Source organism: Macaca nemestrina, chromosome 9 (assembly GCF_043159975.1).
Source record: "Macaca nemestrina isolate mMacNem1 chromosome 9, mMacNem.hap1, whole genome shotgun sequence".
Classification (NCBI taxonomy): Eukaryota; Metazoa; Chordata; class Mammalia; order Primates; family Cercopithecidae; genus Macaca; species Macaca nemestrina.
This window is the reverse complement of record NC_092133.1, coordinates 91,294,202-91,316,846: the sequence shown is the minus strand read 5'-3', so window position 1 is coordinate 91,316,846 and position 22,645 is coordinate 91,294,202. Positions and strand designations below refer to the sequence as shown.

The window sequence follows — 22,645 nt, the reverse complement described above, 5'->3', positions numbered from 1 at the left end:
CAAGCAATCTTCCTTTGTTGAACTCCCAAAGTGCTGGGATTACAGACATGAGCCACCTGGCTCGGGCTGGAATGTTTTTAATTTTTACTTTTGATAAGTGTGTGAGTAGGTCACTGGGGAGGTGAGAAAAATTAGTGCCTTTAGCCAAGAAGGTTTTATTGAAGCTGGAGGTGCTCAGGACAACCTGCAGAGAAGAAACTGCTCTGAAAAGGAATCATTAGTACAGACCTTTCTGAGGCTTTAAAAGAAAAGGAAAAAAGATGCTGAATAGCCTTAGACACCCTGGTTTTATAAATTTCTCCATCATATGCAGACATTTGCCCACTTCCAACACGCATTTGAAAAATCTTCCCAGGCAAACAAAGAATTGATACCACTTGGCATAGCTGAGCCCTGCGAAGCTTTCTGTTTCAACACCTGAAGTCACCTGAGATTAAGCAAGCGTGGCACAAATAGTAAAACAACACTTGATATTTGGACCATCCAAAGTGACTTGTCATGAGGTGAGCTTGCTTGTTTAGGGCTGATTCAAAATTTTCTCTCAAACCTTTTGAAAAATAATTCTAGCAGCAGCTCTCCTTTCCTGAGAAGCCGCGTGTGAGCCATGGATCGGGTGTTGGGTGCTTCACATATTTTCTCTCTCTTCCTCCCAGTGATCCTGCCCTGAAGATGTTATCAGCCTTGTTTTATAGTTGAGGAAAATCGGTCTCAGAGAAGCTGAGTAACTTGGTCAAGGTCACGCAGCTGGCAAGTGCTGGAGCCAGACTCCTCACCTAGCTGTCTCCTACCTTAAAGCTCCATTCTGTTCCTACTCCCCCTGTAACCTCTCATGGAAACCTTGATTGCTAGCAGTGTCAGAGTGGGGCCCTGAGCATGGAATTCCCAAACGTGGAAATGTGGGTGGATGGAGATGGATGTTAGCACCTGCTGGGGAAAGGGGGACAGCCAGTGTGTTCCAGCCTTCATTCTGCAGAGAGAGATGCCACCAGGTCACCGTGCACATGGTCTGGCCTCCGAAGAGGTGGCCAGAAGTCTCTGCAGTTCCTTGCTCCGTTTGTAGCTGGGGCTGTTGCTAGCAGCTCTTCTGAAGTTTCAGCATTTGTTTAAGGACTTCCTTTCTGCCCCCCAGGGTGGCGTGCCTACTACTGTTACATACTGCTGTCAGCTGCACGTGGGACTCTGCTGTGTTCCTTACACGTTGTTGGTATTGTTTTGTCACTCAAAGGAGAAAGGAACCTTCGGTTAAGTAGATTCTTGCCACCAAGAGGTGAAGGGGCTCCAGGCTTGCTCTGGGCTGGAGATTGAATGGGAGCTCTCTCTCAAGTGAGATGCCTCTTCCCTCTAAGCCTGTTTAACTGTGGATTTCCTGTACCTAATATTGCAAAAGTGTATTTCTTTATTTGCAGAGAAAAATGTAAAGGAATCAGCAGTTTTCAAAAATGGATAACTTAAAGCAGTGTTTAAAGACAGAAGCACCTAGTGTATGCTTCCCTACCTCCCTTCCTGTCTCTGACTTGCACTTCTTCTCAGAATCCTTGCATAGGAGCCCACGGGTCTGGAGTGGCTTTGGCCTCCGTGAGGTACAGGGTGCTTCCAGACACATGTCACCCACTTCTGAAGTCTTTGCTCCTTACTCTCTCTTAGGCTGTTTTTTCATCTCAAGATGGCATTAATTACAAGCTCCATCTTGCCTGTATTACAAGGTAGTCTTAGTGAACAAGCGAAGTACTTGCCATAATGTGCTTCACAAATTGTGACTTCATGGAGAATGTTCATTGTTGCTGTCATGGCAGTAGATAGTCGTGAAGCTAGTTTTGCTGGGTGTAGTCTGTCTGGGACATTTTCTTCCTGAGATGGGGAACCCACGTTTCCATTTTGGTTTCCCCCTCTGCTGTCTGCTGTTTCTGGTGAGGCCCGCTTGGTAGGACTGGACTGAGCTTGATCTGTTACGAGAAGCATCGATGACTAGAATGATTTTTATTGTCACAGTCCCTTCCACCTTTCAATACCTGTCAACTTTTATTAAAGTTTTTTTTTTAATTGGCTTTTAAGCATGCTCAAAGGGAACTGCATTGAGAAAAATAAGGGGCTTAAAGAAAAGGATAAAAGATAGTGTAGAAAAAAATTCCCTTAACATCACACACTGGGGCCTGTCGGGGGGTGGGGGGACGGGGGAGGGATAGCATTAGGAGAAATACCTAATGTAAATGATGAGTTGATGGGTGCAGCAAACCAACATGGCACATGTATACCTATGTATCAAACCTGCACGTGTGCACATGTACCCTAGGACTTAAAGTATAATTAAAAAAAAAAGAAAAAAAATTCCCTTAGCCTTCATCGGAGACACACAAACACGCACACACACACCACACACATACAGCATAAACACACACACCACCACACCCACACACACACACCATACAGATACCACACCATACCACATCCATATCCCACACACACACCACACACACCACCATACCCTCCATACACACACCACACCACATCGCACACACACCCCACACCCACCGACACACACCACACTCCCTCCACACACCACACACACAGCACAGCCCCCAAGACCACCACACCACACACACAACACACCACACACGCACCACACATAGCACACCTGTACACACACACATGACACTACACACAACACCACATACACACCCACACACACCACACACCCACACACAATTGACCCTTCAGCAACACACGCACTGAGGGAGCACCACATTGACCCCCCATGAAGTCAAAAATCCACACATAACTTTTGACTCTGAATAAACTTAATTACTAACAGCCTACAGTTGACCAGAAGGAAGCCTTATCAAAACATAAATGTTGATTAACACGTATTTTGTGTGTTATATGTATTTTATTCTGCACTCTTACAATAAAGGAAGCTAGAGAAAAGAAAATGTTATTAGGAAAGTCAGAAGGAAAACAAAGGGCATTTACTGTTCTTTAAGTGGAAGTGGATCATCTTAAACATCTTCATCCTCTTCTTCATGTTGAGTGGGCTGAGGAGGAAGAGGAGGGTTGGTCTTCTTGTCTCAGGGGTAGCAGAGGCAGAAGAAAAATATCCATGTGTCATTGGACCCAGGCAGTTCAAACCCATGCTGCTCAAGGGTCAATTGTATGATATAAAAAATTTTTAAGTTATGATAAAATGCACATAAAATGTACTGTCTGGCCTGGCGCAGTGGCTTACGCCTGTAATCTCAGCACTTTGGGAGGCTGAGGCAGGAGGATCACGAGGTCAAGAGATCAAGACCATCCTGGCCAACATGGTAAAACCTTTCTCTACTAAAAAATGCAAAAATTAGCTGGGCTTGGTGGCACGTGCCTATAGTCCTAGCTACTCAGGAGGCAGAGGCGGGAGAATCACTTGAACCGGGGAGGTGGAGGTTGCAGTGAGCTGAGAGCTCACCACTGCACTCCAGCCTGGGCAACAGAAAAAAAAAAAAAAAAAAAAAAAAAAAAACCTCAAAAAAAAAAAACCTCAAAAAAAAAAGTTACTGTCTTTGTGGTATACAGTTCAATGGTGTTAAGTGTATTCACATTGTTGTTCAGCCAATCTCCAGAATTTTCTCATCTTGCAAACCTGAATCCTATACTCATTAAAAAACATCTCTCCATTGGCCCTCCCTCTAGCCCCTGGCCATCACCATTCTAATTGAAGATCAATTTTGAATGTTAACAGTTGTAGAAAAAAAAAACCCATGATTTTCCCTCCTAAAAGGAATAAATGAAATGAAATAAAGCAAAAGTCTGAAAACTATGAAGTTTCATGTGTATAGTTTGAGATATTATCACTACATTCATAAGGAAGTTTTTCTTTACAAGGACAGATATTTTGTGACGGTTTGAGTTTTTGTGTAAAACAGTGATTAAATTTCACCATTGGAGAAAAATGACAACTAAGAAATTTTCAAATGTTTCAGGAATATATAAGCTCTCTGACTAAAATTATTAGTCTAAATAGGACAACATACCACATCCTCTCATTTATATGTGGAATGTACAAGAGTAAACCTCATCGAAACAGGGAATAAAATGGTTACCAGAGGCTGGAGGGAGGAGGGGATTGTGGAGATGTTAGCCAAAGGACACGAAATTTTAGTTAGACAGGAGAAGTACGTTCAAGAGATGGACTATACGTCATGGTGACTGCAGTCAATAACAATATGTGGTACACTTGAAAATTGCTAAGAGAGTGAATTTTAAGTATTCTCACCACAAAAGCATATGATATGAGGCAAGCATATGATATGAGGCAATGTGTATATTAGTGTGATTTAAGCCATTCCACAATGGATTATACATATATCAGAAGTATCATGTTGTACACCATAGGTATATACAATCTTCATTTGCCAATGTAAATATTAAATAAATGCTTTTTTTAATTAAAAAAAAAAAACAGGATGGGCATGGTGGCTCATGCCTATACTCCCAGCATTCTGGGAGGCTGAGGTGGGAGAATGACTTGAGTTCAGGAGTTTGAGACCAGCCTGGGCAACCTGACAAAAACCCATCTCTGCAAAAAATACAAACATCAGTGGGGTGTAATGGTGTACACCTGTGGTTCCAGCTACTTGGGAGGTTGAAATGGAAGGATTGCTTGAACTCGTGGAGGTCGAGGGTGCAGTGAGCCGAGATCGTGCCACTGCACTCCAGCCTGGGCAACAGAGCAAGGCCCTAGCTCAAAAAAATAAAAAATAAAAATACAGTGTAAAGTGACTCTAGGATCATGGCACTGTCTTACACTTTCAGCCTGTGAAACAGAGGTGCCTTTGATAATCTGTATAAATGTGTCTTTGGTGTCCTAACAGATTTTTGTCCCCCTGCAACAGCATGAACAGGCTGAACACTTTGCCACGAGGCTTCAGCTCCCTGCCAGCTCTTGAGGTTCTGGACTTGACTTACAACAACTTGAACGAAAATTGTCTTCCTGGAAACTTCTTCTAACTGAGTAAGAAACTTTCAGTTCTGTAAATCCTCTCAACACTACACTTTGCGTTCTAAGAGTGAAATTTATTTGCCAGGACTTAAACTCCAAGATAAATTATTGAACAGAGATAATTTTTTTCTTTAGCGACTCCTTTTGAGTATTCCTTTGTAGCTCAGCAGTATGTGCATTCGATATATCATTATGTGACACCATTGGGCTGAAGTGGACTTGGTAACGTCATATCAACATTCTAAAAGAGATTATATACCTAAATGAGATCAAGCCTCACATTTAGCTAGGAGACTTGACTTTCTTTTTAAATAGCATGCCAAAATAAGGTATCCTCCCATGTTGGTATTAATTCTTTGTATGATATATGCCTAGGATGTCCCAATCAATTATTTATAAAAATATTTATTAATAAACCACTAACAGAATTGTTAAATTTTCCAGCCAGGATTCTTATTTTCAGCCTTTTAAAAAGTGCTCTTATTGACCTATTTATCCAGTATACAGGCATTAAGAAATTATTGGCCACAGGTGAACACACTTTATTCTTTTTTATGCCAACAAATTTCTTGCTGGAGATGCTTTTGAAAATTAAAAAATGATTTCTTCTGGGAACTCATGCACTATTTCAGACAAGGTTTGCTTCTCTTAAATGAGTGTTCTATTTCTTCAATTAGTAACTTATATAGCATTCAGAAAATCTGAATTTTCTGAGCTGGTCTCTAAACTTTCACTTTTTACCTTATGTACATTATCTCTCTATGACTTTCTCAAGCACATGAAACCAACTGTAAAATATTTTCTTGGGCGGTGGAGCACCTGTTTTTATTATGTTATATTAACGTACAGTTCTGGAGTCTGAGCTCCAAAGATCACTTGAGGCTGGGAGTGTAGGACCAGCCTAGGCAACATAGAGAGACCCTGTCTCTAGAAATAAAAATTTAAAAATTAACCATGTAAATTAAATTAGTAGCATGTGCCTGTAAAATTAGCTAATTGGGAGGCCAAGGTGGGAAGATTGCTTGAGGGCAGGAATTTGAGGCTGCAGTGACCCACTGCACTCCAGTCTGAGTGACAGAGCAAGGCTCTATCTCTAAAAAATAAAAAAATACTGATAAACAAAACATACACCTAATTATACTCAGCTTTTTTGGTTGAGGATAAACAGATGCTTTAGAATTTTAGCCTTCAGTAGTTTGGAATTGTATTATCATTGTGTAATAATTGTGAACAAATTTCTGACTACTGATATTCTGCCTAAGTTAGGATTTACTCTGTTAACTTCATGCCATTATTTTAGCCCCTTTGTCTTCATTTACTTTTGTCCTTAAGGCTGTAGAAACAAGTAGTAATAATTAGTCAGATTATGGAACTGATAAGCTGTGGTTATAGCCTCCATCACCAGAAAGCCTTTCATTAATTTTTAACACAGTGCTATTTACGTAGGAAAAGGTCTATTTTAACATAGTTGTATTCACTTGAAAGAACCTTTTTGCCCTAGGTAACCATAAAAGTGGAACAGTAGTTTTCTTTGTTCTATGTTGGATGCAAATGGAGAAATAAATGTGAATCAAAAGTAATCTATGAGAAAAATAGCAATCTGTTTTCAAAATGTGTTAAAACTCTGTGCCCCAAAATGCTAGTGACCACATTGTTAATTGCGTCAGTCCTTTTGGATATAGATGTTTTCCTGGACACACCAGATGCACGATAAGCCAGTAAATCTAAGTTTGACCTGCTTGCTATTATTGGGAGCCCCAGGTATGTCAAAGGCTTTTCACCAAGCCAGCATTATTAATCAAAGCTCACTCCCTCGTATTGATCAGACCTCAACTGGTTGGGTTCCATGACAACATGTTGATACATTGCTGTTTAATTTGCAGCCACCCTGTGTGCACTCTATCTAAGTGATAATGATTTTGAAATCCTGCCGCCAGATATCGGGAAGTTCACAAAGTTGCAGACAGTAAGTTATCTAAATTCTTAGAAAATCAAATCACTGCTGCAGTCTTGTAGGGGTAGAATCAAGTCAATTTGAGCAGGAGTAAGGTTTGTTTTGCAGGAATAAACCGCTACTCCTGGTAGTGTTTCTTGATTATCTACCCGCACTTGTAAACAAATGGGAAGGACTGAGCTTTAGTAAGAGAGAGGACATGGAGGAGGATGAGAGTTTCTGTGGAGCACCTTTTAATGTGAAAATGTGTTGACAACTCCTTGTTTTCTTCTATTTAGCTCAACAATAGGGATAACAACCTGATCTCACTGCCTAAGGAAATCAGGGAGCTTACCCAGCCTAAAGAGCTCCACATTCAGGGGAACCGCCTCGCAGCTCTGCCCCCAGAACTAGGTAAGGTTGCTGATGAATGAATTTAGTTCTTAGTTTCATGAATAACAATGATCCTAATGTAGCAATTCTGAACAACCTCTCTCCTCTTCTTGGCAACTACTCCCCACCTAGACACCCAGTTCTCATCATTTGAGAACCATTTGTCGTTGATCAGAGTTCAGCTGTTACAGGTTTGACCTTCCCCGATGCTGTGCTCTGCAGCTGTAGTGTCCTGTGTCTTAGAAACTGCTGATGAAGGATGACCCTGCTCAGCTCCCTGCATGATGCAGTGGAAAAAGCATGGGGTTAGTAGCCTTACTAACTAAGGTAAGTTAACCTTACTAACTAAGGTGAGGAGCCTTATCCATGGCTCCTCATTGACTAGCCGGGTAAACTTTCTGGGTCTTGGTTGTTATTAACTTTATTTAAGTTTCACTCTTACTTTTTAACCCCTTAATTTTTTATTGACTGGAAAAACTTTTACCAAAGAATTAAAGTAGTTGTTACAGCTACTTGAAAATGTTGATACCTCTGCTGGTCGTAAATTTGCCTCTCTCCTGATCCCATTTCTAGTAGGAATTGTTAAATATGTTCTTGTTGGGAACAGGTCCTACTTCTGGCCACTGAATCCTAATCCTCTGCCAGGTCGTTCCTATTTCCAGAGTGGGTTTATGTCCCCTGCCAGAAATAACCTCCAAGCCAGTCATTCTGTTACTGCTTCATTCCACTGCAAAAGGTTCACGAGTTCCCTTATCTTTTCTCGTGCAGACCCTCGATAGCCTCTAATTTCTTTAATCCTTTGAACCACATTGTTTTCTCAAACTGCAGTTATTTGCTTTTCTGCCCCAAAATACCATCATTTTTAAGAAACACATTGAGGAAGCAGTTCTTTAAACAAGTCTGGCGGTTTCAAGAGGCCGTTTGTTAGAAATTAGAATGCAAGCACCAGGAGGGCAGGGACATTTTCACATTTGTTCCCTGGGGTGCAGTATGTGCTCAGCAAACATTGACTGAATGAACGAAAGAAGCAAGGACCTTGGATGGCAGGAGGTTAGGAAGGTTATGAGCAGACTGATGTGGCTAATGGTTACACATAGGAAGACTGAGACACAGAGCACGCCCATCAGCACTGAGAGTTCTGTTGGCAGCCTCATCAGTATAAAGGGAAGGCAGTCACGTGATTTCCTGGAACAGCTGGAAAGTTCCGCCTCCTCTCTTCCCATTTTCCTTAACTCTCTTGTTAGTGTTAAAAGACCAGAGGATTATTTAATGATTTTTAAGGGCTGAGAAGCAACTCAACATTTCTCTTTATTGAGTTGCAAGCAGTCAAGTTTTGTTTAGGGAGCAGGGTTACAGAATCAAGAAATGCTTTTTGCAAACAATTTCAAGGCAAAAAACTTCTTTTCAAAGGAGAGATCTTGGACTGGACACGGTGGCTCACACTTATAATTCCAGCACTTTGGGAGGCCAGAGTGGGTGGATCGCTTGAGCCCAGGAGTTTGAGACCAGCCTGGGCAATGTAGTGAAACCCCGTCTCTACAAAGTACAAAAAAATTAGCTGGGCATTGTGGTGCACGCCTGTAGTCCCAGCTACTCAGGAGGCTGAGGTGAGAGGATCATCAAAGCCTGGGAGGTCAGAGCCATGATTGTGCCACTGCACTCCAGCCTGGGTGACAGAACAAGACTCTGTTGAAAGGGGGAAAATAAAGAGAGAGATCTTGCACAGTGGTTAATGACCACAGATGTTACTTGCTTCCTCCCCAGCCTACTAAATCAGGATCTCCACGTGTGAGGTGAATTTTTGTATAACTTGGTGTAAAGCTCACTTAATGCCTCTGACATGTGTCCTTAGTTAGCGTGGTTAGTAGAAACAGAAAAATAAATGTATATTTTGGTGTCACTTGATCTTATTTCATTTTTCAAGCAGTGAGGCAACGTAGGATATTAGATTAAACAACTATTTAATCAGACGGTAATTTGCCACAAAAATGTCTAGTTGAACCTACACATGCCTACGTATATATTTTAAAATCTTACTCATTTTGCTTACCTTGTTTAAATACTATATGAGGTCATCTTTGTTCAACATTTCGGTTAAACTTTCCATTAACAAAGCATGTATATTTTTATTCAGGTGTGAAATTGAGGGGGAAGGCTTTAAATGACTTGATTTTTGCCAGCCAAATGTAGAAAAGCTTAATCTTAACATTTGCCTGATAGCAGTTTTTCCCAATTATAGGCAAATACTTAGTTGTAAGTAAATGGTAAACCTTTAGAAGTCACTGTCACAAACTAAACTCAAGATGAAGACAAATGTACTATTTATTTTTGAATGGTGATTTTTTTAAAAAGTCAACATTAATATATATAATACTAATATAGTAACAGCTGTTGTAATAATAGGTAGTATGTATGAAGGCCTGGAATTGCAAGGCACTATGATAAGTGTTTTTCCTGCAATATCACCTACAATTATCATAAGAATTATAAGCAGACTTTTTAGAGGTGAGGACATTGAGGTGTAGAGAGGGTTGGTTGGTGACATGTCTGTCGGGGACACAGCTAGTGAGTCTCAGAGGTGAGATTTGAACCTGGCAGTCCCTCCTCTGGGTCCAGCTCTCTGATCACAGTGAGGTCCTCTTTCCCACCCATATGCTGGTAAGAGGATTCCTAGAAATGCAGTTTTCAAGTTTGAACAAAACACAACCCCGGCACACCCTCCTGAAACAGCAGGCGGAGTTGCTGGACGGTGAGTTGGCATCGACTTTGCCAGTGTGTGAGCAAGGCTAGCATAACACTTTGCAAAATGCAGCTGAGATGGCCTCTAGAAGACAAATTGCTGTCCCATTCCAAATCAGTTGCATTGTCCCCATGTCTCTTTCCCCTCAACAAACATGACCCCCATTGGGAACGTCTTTTGTTCTTTGTGTCCCCAACACCTGAGGTGAACATCTGGATGCTGCTCTGAGCTGGCTGATGGGCAGTGCCAGGCACTGATGATGAACATGAAGCTTATGCTGCACGTTTGCTTCTGGGGGTGTTTTCAAGCGTGGATGATGAACTCTCCCTGTATATTTTTTACGTATCTGAATATACAAGATAAATGCTTTTGAGATTTCTGTGAAATTTCATTTTGAAATGAATCCGGAATTTATTAACTTGTAATATTTTTGGTACTGGAATTTCAGCCAAGCAAAAGAATCTAGATGAGTTCTGATTTGTCAGGTCTGAGAAATGCAGGAACACGGCAAAATAAAGTCAGGGGCTTGGCTGGAGTTTTAATGTGTGATTATATTACTTTCCCTTTATTGTATGTCCTTGAATAAGCTACTTAAACTGTTATGTCTGATTTCTAAGTAGTAAAGCACTTGCTTTCATATTAGTCTATATATCTATCAAAAATGAGATGTAAATTGAGTCTGTCATGTACTCATTCATTCATTTATTTATTCAGGCTAAGTTCCTACTTTAGGGCAGATCTTTGAGTCCAAGGAACTTGCTCTTCCAGTAAAGTAAGATTCACTTATTCAACAACTGTTTGTTGAGCCCCTGGTATTTGCTAAGGATTATGACAAGAGACAGAACACCCGTTATTGATGATGTTCTAGTGGGAGAGGACAGAAGAAAGAAAGAGAGAGAGAAAGAGAGACTATGAATGACAGACACATGACACATGATATTAAGAGCTCTGGGAAAAAATTGAGCATGGAAGGGAGTGTCCGGCTGGGGAAGGGGTAATCAGAGAAACCCTCACTCATAGGGTGGTGCCCTTTATGCAGAGGCTTAAAGGAAGGAGAGAGGTCTCCTGATGGAGAGAACAGTAAATGCAAAGGTCCTGGGTGGGCTTGTGTTGAGGAAGATCAAGGCCAGTGTAGCAGGAACTGAGTGAGTGAAGGGGAGAGAGTTGTAACCAATGAGCTTATACAGGAAGTGGGGTCTGGTTCACATGGCAACTAGTAGGACATTGTCAGAACTCGGGCTTTTACTCTGTGAAACAGACACCCCAATAGCTGCTCCCATCCTAATCATCAGAATATGAGAATTTATTACCTTATGTAGGGAAACACTTTGATTATGGGCATTGGAGTCTTGAGATGGGGAGATTATCCTGGATTGTCCAGGTGAGCCCAATGTAATCACAAGGGTCCTCATAAGAAGGAGGAAGGAGGGTCAGAGATAGGAGTAGAAGACGTAGTGACAGGAGCAAGAGGCTGGAGTCACTCATGGAAGGGGCCATGAGCCGAGGCAGGCAGCCTCCAGAAGCTGGAAGGGCATGCAGCTGGATTTCTGCCCCCAAACCTGAAGCCTCCGGAAGGAATGCAGCACTGTTGGCAACTTGATTTTAGTTCCATAAAATCCAATTCTTGGACTTGTGCACTGTAGAACATTAAGAGACTAGATTTCTGTTGTTTTAAGCCACCGCTTGTGGTCATTGGTTAGAGCAGCAAAAGGAAACTGATACAAATGGGAAGACATTGAAGGGTTTTGAGCAAAGGCATAGCATGATCTGACTTTCTTATTTAGACACAGAGTCTTATGTGATCACACAGGCTGGAGTGCAGCAGTGCAATCATAGCTCACTACAGCTTCCATCTCCCAGGCTCAAGTGATCCTTCTGCCTCAGCCTCCCAAGTAGCTGGGACTATAGGCATCCGCCAATGTGCCCCACTGATTTTCTCATTTTTTGTGTGGAAATGGGGTCTTGCTATGTTACCCAGGCTGGTCTCAAACTCCTGGGCTTGAGTGATCCTCCTGCCTCAACCTCCTGAAGCACTGGGATTACAGGCATGAGCCATGGTGTGCAGCCCCTATTTTTCAGAGTTCTTTGGCTGCTGTGTTGAAAATAGGCTGGAGGGCAACAGGAAAGGGTGGAAGCGGAGAGTCTGAGAGATAGGAGACTATTGTAGTAATCTTGGTGGGAGTAGATGCTGGCTTCATCCAAATGGTAATGGCAGTGATACAAGTAATGGTCGGATACTGGATCTGCTTCAGTGGTAAATCTAACAGGAATTGGTGACAGTTTAGATGAGGAGGGAGAGAGTTAAGGTTAACTGTGGGGTTTTGGTCTAAGCAACTGGAAGGCTAGGAAAGGTTATAGGAAGAGCAGATCAGGATAGGGATTGAGGAGAGGAGGTCGTCCTGAGCTGAGTTTCAATATCTTAAATTTGAAATGCCTTTGGGGTATCTCATTGAGAAGGCAATGGGGTATAAGAATCTGGAGTCCAGAAGAGACAGCTAGGCTGCCTATATAATTTGGGGCATTATCAGCATACATTTAAGGCTACAAATTGGATGAGATCCTATGGGTGTGACTACAGAGAATGAAAGATTGAGCCGTAAAGCACTGTGGTTCCTAAACACTGAAGCCAGAAGGATGGAGGATGTTTATGGGTTGGGCTGACTCCCAGGCAGACATCTGTGGTCAGTCAGTGACTGTGGCCCCCTCAGTTGGCACCACAAATGGCTCCCATTGCTGGGGCTGTGTGGTATGAAGAAAGGAAACTTCATAGGAAAAAGGGGTTCTCTTTGGTGGCAGATGGGGGCTATTCTCTTTTTCCTGACATCTGCAGTTAACTCTGCCAGGGCAGGGCAATGGAATGCACAAAATTGAAATATCCTCTGGAGCCTGCCTGAATGCAGAAGTCTCTTTTTGCCAGTATTTTCAGCCAGCATCCAGTCTCCTAAAAATCAGCCAGCCATGTGACTAACTGAAATTTCACCCTTTTTTGTTGTTGTTGTTCCTTTATATATTATTTCCTGGAAGAATTAATTAGCAGAGAGGATAATTGGTAGTAAAGAAAGGAAACTCAATATATGCCTTGACCAATCCTCAGAATAGGTCAACAGCCCCCAGAGAAAAAACAAAAAGGTAATTTGGGAGCTGGCGGCATCACTTGGGGTTTGCGAGCAGTTCTCCGTCCCACTTCTGCATTTTCTCACCTGCGGATGAGACCGCTGTCATGTGAGCCGAATATTTGGATTTTGTGTTTTGCATAATTCTCTTTGCTAAGCATTCCATGGTTTCTGCTGCTTGTTCTGAATTGGAATTGTTTCTGGTTTCTTGGCTTCTAGGCAATGATGGGACCTCTTCTCTTGCATTTGTTACCCAGATAATTTTGCCTTTGGAGACGAGAAGAAAATCACATTGGTCGGCTCGGAATGCAACAAAATAAAGTGTTATTGACATCAAAACCTTATTTGCACCAATCCAAACAGCCTGTGGGATATATGTCTGCAATGCTGCATACACCTGGGACTAGCCAGCTCAGTGCCCTACAGTATGTGCCAATAATCGATAGCATTTTTTACTACAGTAACTATGAAAAGCATAGTATTTTCTAGCATACTTGTGAAGAGTGAAAACAAATATTAATCCCCTTCAGAGAGTAAAGGATGTTATGAATTGAGAATCTCCTCCCAATTTGATTCTTCAGAATGAACAGAATTAACAGTGAGTGGCTGTACAGTCCAAAAATCTCTTCTGTTATATCTCTTAATCTTTTTCCTGTAGACATTGAGAAACTAAAGAAAAAAACTTTCTTTACTGAGGCAGGCAAGAAGGAAATCCAGTATCCTTTGTTTGATCAGTTAAGTCCCTGATTATAAGTGTCTCATGTATCTTCCCTTCTGTTATTGTCACTCTGTCAACTGGTTCCCAATTATTTTATCTAGAGGTTTAAAACATTTTTTAAATGTAAACAGTAGAGAATAGAAGTCAAGTGCTGGACTCTTCATCACTAGGCTTGGGTTCAAACCTCATTTCCCACTCCTTTGTTCTGTGACCTTCAGATATTGATATGGCTTGAAAGGAAAGGAAAGGAAAAAACAAATCAAAATGTTTTAATAATCATGAATATATATGTATCTTATAATATACCCTTTATTTATGTCCAATGAGATTTAACATATTCATCTCAGAAAGGGATAGATCAAGCTGCAAAAAGTTTGCATACATTAAATAAGTTTAAAATATTAGATAAATGTAGAATCATAAAAATATAATTTTTAAGCATACATATAATATTTGTAAAAATTGACCAGATACAAATCACATAGTAATTCTCAATAAATTTTAGAAAAAGGAATAGCATTGTATAAACTGTGTTTATTTATCACAATGAGGTAGAAGTAGAAATTACTAACAATTATTAACAAAAGTAGAAATTAACAAAAATGTTAGCTAATAAAAAATTAAAAGTCCATATGTCTTGAAACAAAAACACATGCCACTAAATACATCTTATCTGATTAAGAAATTATAATTTTGAAATATTAAAACTGAACATCAATAAAAAGTACTTCATGTCAGAACTTTAGGGTAAATATGGTCAAATGTAATTTATGGTATTTTTTTCTTAACTTCCCTAGGTTTTTGGGGAGCAGGCAGTGTTTGGCCATATGAATAAGTTCTTTAGTGGTGATTTCTGAGATTTTGGTGCACCCATCACCCAAGCAGTATACACTGTACCCAATTTGTAGTCTTTTATCTCACACCCCGCACCGTTTCCCTCAAGTCCCCAAAGTTCACTGTATCATTCTTATGCCTTTGCATCCTCATAGCTTAGCTCCCACTTATGAGTGAGAACATACAATGCTTGGTTTTTCATTCCTGAGTTACTTCACTTAGAATAATAGTCCCCAGTTCCATTCAGGTTGCTGTGAATGCCATTATTTCATTCCTTTTCATGGCTGAGTAGTATTCCATGGTGTATATATACCCCACAATTTCTTTATCCACTTGTTGACTGATGGGCATTTGGACTGGTTCTGTATTTTTGGAATTGTGAACTGTGCTGCTATAAACATGCATGTGCATGTATCTTTTTCATATTATGACTTCTTTCCCTTTGGGTGGATACCCAGTAGTGGGATTGCTGGATCAAATGGTAGTTCTACTTTTAGTTCTTTAAGGAATCCCCACACTGTTTTCCATAGTGGTTGTACTAGCTTATGTTCTCACCAGCAGTGTAATATGGTATATTTTTTCTTTTTTGTTTTCTTTTTTTTTTTTTTTTTTTTTTTTGAGACGGAGTTTTGCTCTTGTCACCCAGGCTGGAGTGCAATGGTGCAATCTCGGCTCACTGCAACCTCTGCCTCCGGGGTCCAAGCAATTCTCCTGCCTCAGCCTCCTGAATAGCTGAGATTACAGGCTCCTACCACCTTGCCTGACTAATTTCTGTATTTTTAGTAGTGATGGGGTTTCACCACATTGGCCAGGCTGGTCTCAAACTCCTGACCTCAGGTGATCTGCCTGCCTCAGCCTCCCAAAGTGCTGGGATTACAAGCGTGAGCCACTGTGCCCAGCCAATATGGTATATTTTTAAAAGGCTAGAAGAGAGGAGTTTGAACATTCACAACAAAAAGAAAGAATAAATGTTCGAAGGGATAGATATGCTAATTATCCTGATGTAATCATTACACAATGTATATACATCGAAATATTCTGTATCCCACAAATATGTACAATTATTAGATGACAAATAAAAATAAAGGGGGAAAATACTTCACAATGATATGTATGTGATAAAACAAATGCAGCACTCAGAAGGAAATTTATAATTCCAGATATATTTATCAGAAAACATGTGAGATCAAAAACAAATCACCTAAGTCTGTGCCTAAATGCAGAGCTTATCTGCACTGAAAGCTTTTCTCTGTAGCTTTAACTCAGTGCAGGAGGATTTGAGGAGGCATGCTGCCTCCTTACTTTCTCCTTATTGAAGATATACATTTATATTCTTCTAGGAACTGGCAGAATCATATTGCTGGGAACATATATTTTCCACCATTCTATCAGGGCTCAGTGATACACTGATTTCACTGGCACCCCACATCCACTCAGCGACATGGCAGCAGCTGCTCATTTCAGTGCCAGCCCACAACTTTCCACGGCTGACTCCGCAGGGTCCTTGACCCCAGGCATCTGTGTCAGACCCTGAGTGCAATCACCTGGCTCCCTTCTTCCCAGGCAGCCCCAGACAAGCAAGACCTGCAGAGACTCCTCAGGATTTTCCATTCTCCTGATCCTAAATCTTTTCATTTCCCCTCACTTATTCCAAATGTTGATTTGGAAATACAGATGCTCCTTGGCTTATAATGAGGTAACTCCCCCAGTAAACTCATTTTAAGTTGAAAATATAGTAAGTCAGAATGCATTTAATACACCTAAGCTACCGAACAGCAGGGCTTAGCCTCGCTAGCCTACCTTAAATGTGCTCAGTAAACTTACAGTAGCCTGCAGCTGGGCAAAATCATCTCACACAGAGCCTATTTTATACTGATGTGTTGAATATCTCATGTAATTTATTGAATATTGAATTGAAAGTAAAAAACAAAGTGGTGTTGTGGGTACTTGAACAGTTTCTGCTATATTGACAATTAGCAGAATAAATTAGTTACCATTTATGTGAAATTTCCTTATTTAATGATTAAAAAGGCCGGGTATGATGGCTCATGCCTATAATCCCTGTACTTTGGGAGGCCAAGATGGGCAGATCACTGGAAGTCAGGAGTTTGAGACCAGCCTGGTTAACATGGTGAAACCCTGTCTCTACTAAAAATACAAAAAGTAGCCAGGCGTGGTGGTGGGTGCCTGTAATCTCAGCTACTCAGGAGGCTGAGGCTCGAGAATTGCTTGAACCTGGGAGGTAGAGATTGCAGCAAGCTGACACTGCACTCCAGCCTGGGTGACAACAGCGAAACTTTGCCTCAAAAAAAAAAAAAAAAATTAAAAGGTATATGAAATATAAAACAGGACTAACTGTTCTGTCTACATATACACACATACATATGGTATATACATATATATGCTATACATATATATGCATACACAGAGAACACTTAGTCCTGTTTTGCTCCAGTTCCTGAGGATACAGCAATGAACCAAAATGACAAATAGCCCTGCCCTGGGACCTTACAATCTAGTTGAGGTAAAGGCAATAAAACAATAAATATATTGCATGATGATGCTGAGGAGAAAAGTAAAGCAAGTAATGGACAAAAGGAGAGCGGGAGGTGGGTGTTAATGATTAAAGGATGCATTTAGAGCCTACATCCGACTCCAGTCAGGAAAAGGAGACAGTATCACCATTTCCTAGTGTACAATTACCAGAACGTTTTTCACTTCCTTTTCTTCATCCCTGATCCTATCAAAGTAGCCACCAATTTCTTTAGTGTCTTCATTCCTAAAGTCTCTGTCATCCACGGCTCCTCCTCATTCCTGTATGCAGACGTCCTCATCCTGCCTCCTCCTGCCAAGGTCCTGCTCACACCTTTCCCCTTCCAGGAAGCCTCCCAAGCTCCTTGGCCTGAACTGCGTTCTGTGTTATTTAATTCTCAGCAATTCTCTGTAGGCCACTTACCAGTGGCTGCCATAGCTGTGTAAGTTCAAATGAAAATCCCAATTATAATGCTTGTGGGATGAAACCTTCTCTGTATCAAAGCACATGAATGATTAGAAAAAAACTGTAGAAACTGTTGAAGCTGTGCTGCAAAGGCCTGCAGCTGGTGTGACAAAATGCTGCAAGGTGCTTCCTGGGGATTGGAGGAATTTCACTGTGTAGCCTCCTGAAGGCTCAGCTTCCTTGTCAATAAAATGGGAGTGAATAAATAACTTCATAGCATTGTTGAAAGGATTAAGTGGAATTAAGTAGTCAGCCTGTGCCTGGAACATAGTAAACTAATAAGCCTTCATAGGGCTGTTGCAGAAAACTGAGGACTGGAGAGACCAATATGGAGAACAAGAGGATTGTTTATTTTAGGTACGCACCAGCTCAGTGGATTCACATCCAAAAGGCTGAGCCTTGAACAAAGACAGAGCGGGGTTTTTATAAGCAGACTTACAGGAGCAAAACAAAAGCAGTTAATCATACAGTGACAGGTCACATAATCTATAGCATAACGTAACTTGTGACCTTGCATAGCTGGTGGCCTTGTAGCTGCATCGAAAGAAAAATAAGAACTGGCTAAATACAGACATTTGTAAAACATAATCATGCCTAAGGAGCCAGGGAAAGGAGTAACAGTAAACTAATTTGTCTTTCTCTTCTTTTTCCTTCAACCTTGCTCTGGAAGGGGGGTGGGGGTGTCTGGAGCCCATTCCTTTGGCCTTGGCTTCTCTAACAGTGTTATAACTGTCCTTCAAGTGAGCTTGCTAGGCAGAGGAAAACTTGTTCTTTTCTTTTTAAGCCTTGTCTTGCCTGTTACTTTCTTGGAGTGAATGAACGCATATTTATTTTTAAATTTCTGCCTCAGGGCCATCATCACAGCAAATGTGAGGTTTCTCTTCGGCTTCTCCTCTTGGTGTTCCCTCTCTCTGAGTTCCGACTCCCAGAGCTACCCCAAGCTCCCTCCCTCCACTCTTTCCTATCTGAAAGTTTACAGAGTAAGTCTGCTATTTGTCATTTATACTTGACCAGCAGTGTGATTTTATTTAGTGGGCATAAATTTCAGTGTGTCACCTCAACCAGGATTTGCATTTTAAAACTTCAGTCTGATTTGGGGAAAGCTCCCAACCTCACCCAGTAGGCTGGGAGAAGTGTGGGCGGTTAGGGGGTTTTGGAGTCTGCCTCCAGAACGTCTCTTTCCAGCTTTCCTGAGATGCAGTAACAGCTTGCTCAATTGCATCTGTGGAAAACTGCCTTCATGGTCAAGGATATTTTCCAGAATTTAACATTTGCCCTCCCCCACTTCAAACTCCCCTCACTTCTCCCTTCCCATCATGATGCAACTGAATGCTAGTTTCAGCTCACAGCTTCCCAGGAGAAGCCTCAGCACCCTGAAGAGAGGTGCTCCCTTTTGAGAAGTGCCACACAGAGATGCACATTCTTTCCCCAGAAAGGACCACCTACAAGGTGAGTGTCTCTATATAGTGCTATTATAAATAGAATCCCAATCTTCACAGTTAAGTTTCTCAGCATAAATGTTCAGCATCAAGTTCATCAATCCCCCTTTTGTTGTGAATTTGGGTCGCTTGAAGCCAAGACCCAGAAGCCAACAACTCCCACTGGAGCAAATACCAAGGGAGGCCCTTAACCTGCTCATGGTCACAGCCAGCCCCTGGATGGGCCTTCAGGGATGCCAGCAATGAGCACTGAATCTCACCAGGGCCCCCTATCCTTACTATGACAGTAAGATGATGAAATCCATTTTGGATCCATTACCTGACAGAGTCTTATCTCCCCACTCTGAATACAAGCTCCTTCTAGGAAAAACGAATTCTCTATAAAAAGGTGCAATCTGTCAGTTCTGGCACTTTCTACATGACATGGATTTCTTTCTCACATTAATTAATCAAACACACCAAGTACAAAAGCAGACTCTCCCCACGCTCCACATTTCATCGTTGTTGTCTGTGGATGGACCCCTAATGGGAGGGTGGCAATCTCATGGCATCTTCAACCCTGTAGCTTTAGAGTCCTGCATGTAATTGAAATCGGACATCACCCCATGGCTGACTGGGGGGGATTTGAATATCAACAACACCAAAAAAAAAAAAAAAACGCACAATAAAGTTCTGAGATTCTCATGTCTAGTGTGTTTTGTAAAAAGGGACAAGACTTTCCTGAAAAGTGTCCACCACTCCTGCAAGCTTTCCCTTATACATGACTGATTGGAAACATGAGGTTGTAAATTACTTCAAGCTGGTGGGGCCTGTTCTCAGGGATGCCAATTAGCATGGACTCTGGATTGACAAGGATGAGGCCTTGTGTGAGCTCTCTGCGAAGCTACCAGTGATGAAACTGATCCTCTGAGGCAAAGTCCTTCATCAACGGGATTAGTAGCTACAAGGGCAAGAAAATGAGAATGCTTAGTGAAAAAGAAGAAAAAAAATGTTTTTTAAGAAAAATCACCTGAGCAAGAGTTTGTTGTTTTGGCAGCTTTAACGATGACTGTTAACAAGCAGCCAGCCACCATGCTGTATTCTTTTCAGCTGCATCTAATCTCACACCTGCATCTAATACTCATTAATCCTTAACATCTGGTAGCATTTCCACAATTTCCATGGAAGGGGGCATTTTCTCCTCATCTCAGTAATTAACTGTGTGGTACATGCAACTGAAGAGAAAACCTAGCAAGTGCTCAGGATTGACAAGCAGGGTCCTGAGTTACAGGGTCCAAGCTGGGCATGGGGTGGGTACTGTGGTCTGTAGGACACCCAGAGGCAGAAAGGCCTGTTCTCTCCCTGGGGCCCCCAAGGCTGCAGGTCAGCAGCACTGCTCACTGAGCCAACACCAGGAGCTCTCTCTTCATCTAATCAAATGCATTCTTATCACAGGATTGATATTATTTACAGATACACAATGTATTAGTCTGTTCTCATGCTGTTAATAAAAACATACTCGAGACTGGGTAATTTATAAAGGAAAGAGATTTAATAGACTCACAGCTCCACTGTGAGGCTGGGCAGGCCTCACAATCATGGCGGAAGGCAAAGGGGGACCAAATTCACGTTTTACATGGTGGGAGGCAAAAGGGCTTGTGCAGGGGAACTCCCATTTATAAAACCACCAGATCTCATGAGATTTATTTATTATCACAAGAACAGCATGAGAAAGACCCACCCCCATGATTCAATTACCTCCCACCAAGTCCTCCCATGACACGTGGGAATTATAGGAGCTACAATTCAAGATGAGATGTGGGTGGGGACACAGCCAAACTATATCAAATGACATTCCTGCTATTTAATTTTCTCCCTGGAAGCCTCAACCACACAGGCAGTAATCATGTTTAGTGGAGTATCCAAATTAACTGGGATTTGAAAGTTTCCAATGACCTGTGCAGTCTATTAAATACTTATATTAGAATAACTAGAATTATACAGGAAGTTGCAAAAACATTCACAGTTATGTAGGGTGATCTTGGGAGGGAGCAGTACAGAGGCAATAAAAGTTATTCCTACAATGGCCTTCTTGCAATTACTCTGCCTCAGTCACAGCATGTATTTTTAAGAATCCATTTTGCTAGAATGGTACTGATATATTTCTTTGTCAGTGATCTTGTAGCCCCTGTTGGTGCTTACTTCTGGGGAAGGCCTATGGTCTATGTGAACATCGGAAACCTTCTGGGCATGGGCTGTGGCTCAGTGAATGTCATCAGTGCCTGATGCTGGAGACCAGCCTCTACTGAGGCTGTGTGTCATGACTGGCTCTGCCTTCTCTCCCTTTTCTGACCCTTTCTCACCTGAAACAGAGAAAAGCAGAAAAGACACGCCTCCAGGGAAGCAATTTTGGTCACCACTGGGGAAGTTTTGCCAGACTGATGCCTGATTCTGAGAAAGCGGGCACTCCATTTTTGGCTCAGAGCCACAACTGGCCTCCTTCCCTGAATCCCCTGATGAGGGAGACAACTGGGGAGAGATCCGCCTTCCCAGCCAACTGGTCCTGGAAACTGTGCCCTGAACCAGCCCACAAAGCTCCTCACCATCCGAGGGAAATGTTACTCATAATTTTCCACCTTAGGTATGTCTACCTGCTTGTCTGTCTGTGAGACTTAAGACTGTCCTGGGGAGCAGAGGGCTTTGTCATGGCTCACACTGCATCCTGGGATCATGCACAAGGCCTGGCATGTCAGAGGAATGTCGTGGATGTCTTTTTTTTTTTTTTAAGATGGAGTCTCACTCTGTCTCCCAGGCTGGAGTGCAGTGGCACGATCTCGGCTCACTGCAATCTCCGCCTCCCCAGTTCTCCTGCCTCAGCCTCCCCAGTAGGACTAATTAGCCTTAAAATTAGCCACCACGCCTGGCTAATTTTTTGTATTCTTAGTAGAGTTGGGGTTTCACTGTGTTAGCCAGGATGGTCTCTATCTCCTGAACTCGTGATCTGCCTGCCTCGGCCTCCCAAAATGCTGGGATTACAGGTGTTGGCCACCGTGCCTGGCCCAGATGTCTTTATAATAAATGAGCAGATGTGTGGGTCTGTAGACTCCCTTACCCTGCATCTTCTGGCCCTCACTTGGGCCTTTTATGATTCTCCTTCCCCTGCATTCCCCATGTGGCATCTGATTTTACCTGGATGAAAACGGTGGGGAAAAAGCAGAAAGCACCATGGGATCTTCTCATGAACTTCTTTGTGCTGGCTCCAACAAACACAAATAGTTCAGAGAGCAGTCCTCACTCCCAGATCTGTGATCACCCACAGGGCACAGGTCTCCCGACTTGCTAAGGTGTGACCCACGCCCAACTAGACTCCACTACAAATTGACCACAGAGAATCAGACACAGAAAGTGGTCTGATTTTTTGCATTTAATTTTCCTTCCCTCCTTCCTCCCTTCCTTCCCTCCTTCCTTCTTTCCTTCCCTCCCTCCTTCCTCCCTTCCTTCCTTCCCTCCTTCCTTCCTTCCTTCC

General features: G+C 42.0%; 1 protein-coding gene across 1 annotated transcript in view; it reads left to right on the top strand.

Moving 5' to 3' along the window:
* The window catches only part of LOC105463240 (ankyrin repeat domain-containing protein 30B-like), a 256,388-nt gene extending 236,016 nt beyond the window's left edge, over positions 1 to 20,372 (top strand). The window contains exons 57-60 of the mRNA XM_071068724.1: positions 4,866 to 4,984; positions 6,856 to 6,938; positions 7,205 to 7,319; positions 13,371 to 20,372. The gene's annotated coding sequence lies outside the window, so the exon portion shown is untranslated. The remainder of the gene's footprint in view (positions 1 to 4,865; positions 4,985 to 6,855; positions 6,939 to 7,204; positions 7,320 to 13,370) is intronic.
* The last annotated feature ends 2,273 nt before the right edge of the window (positions 20,373 to 22,645 follow it).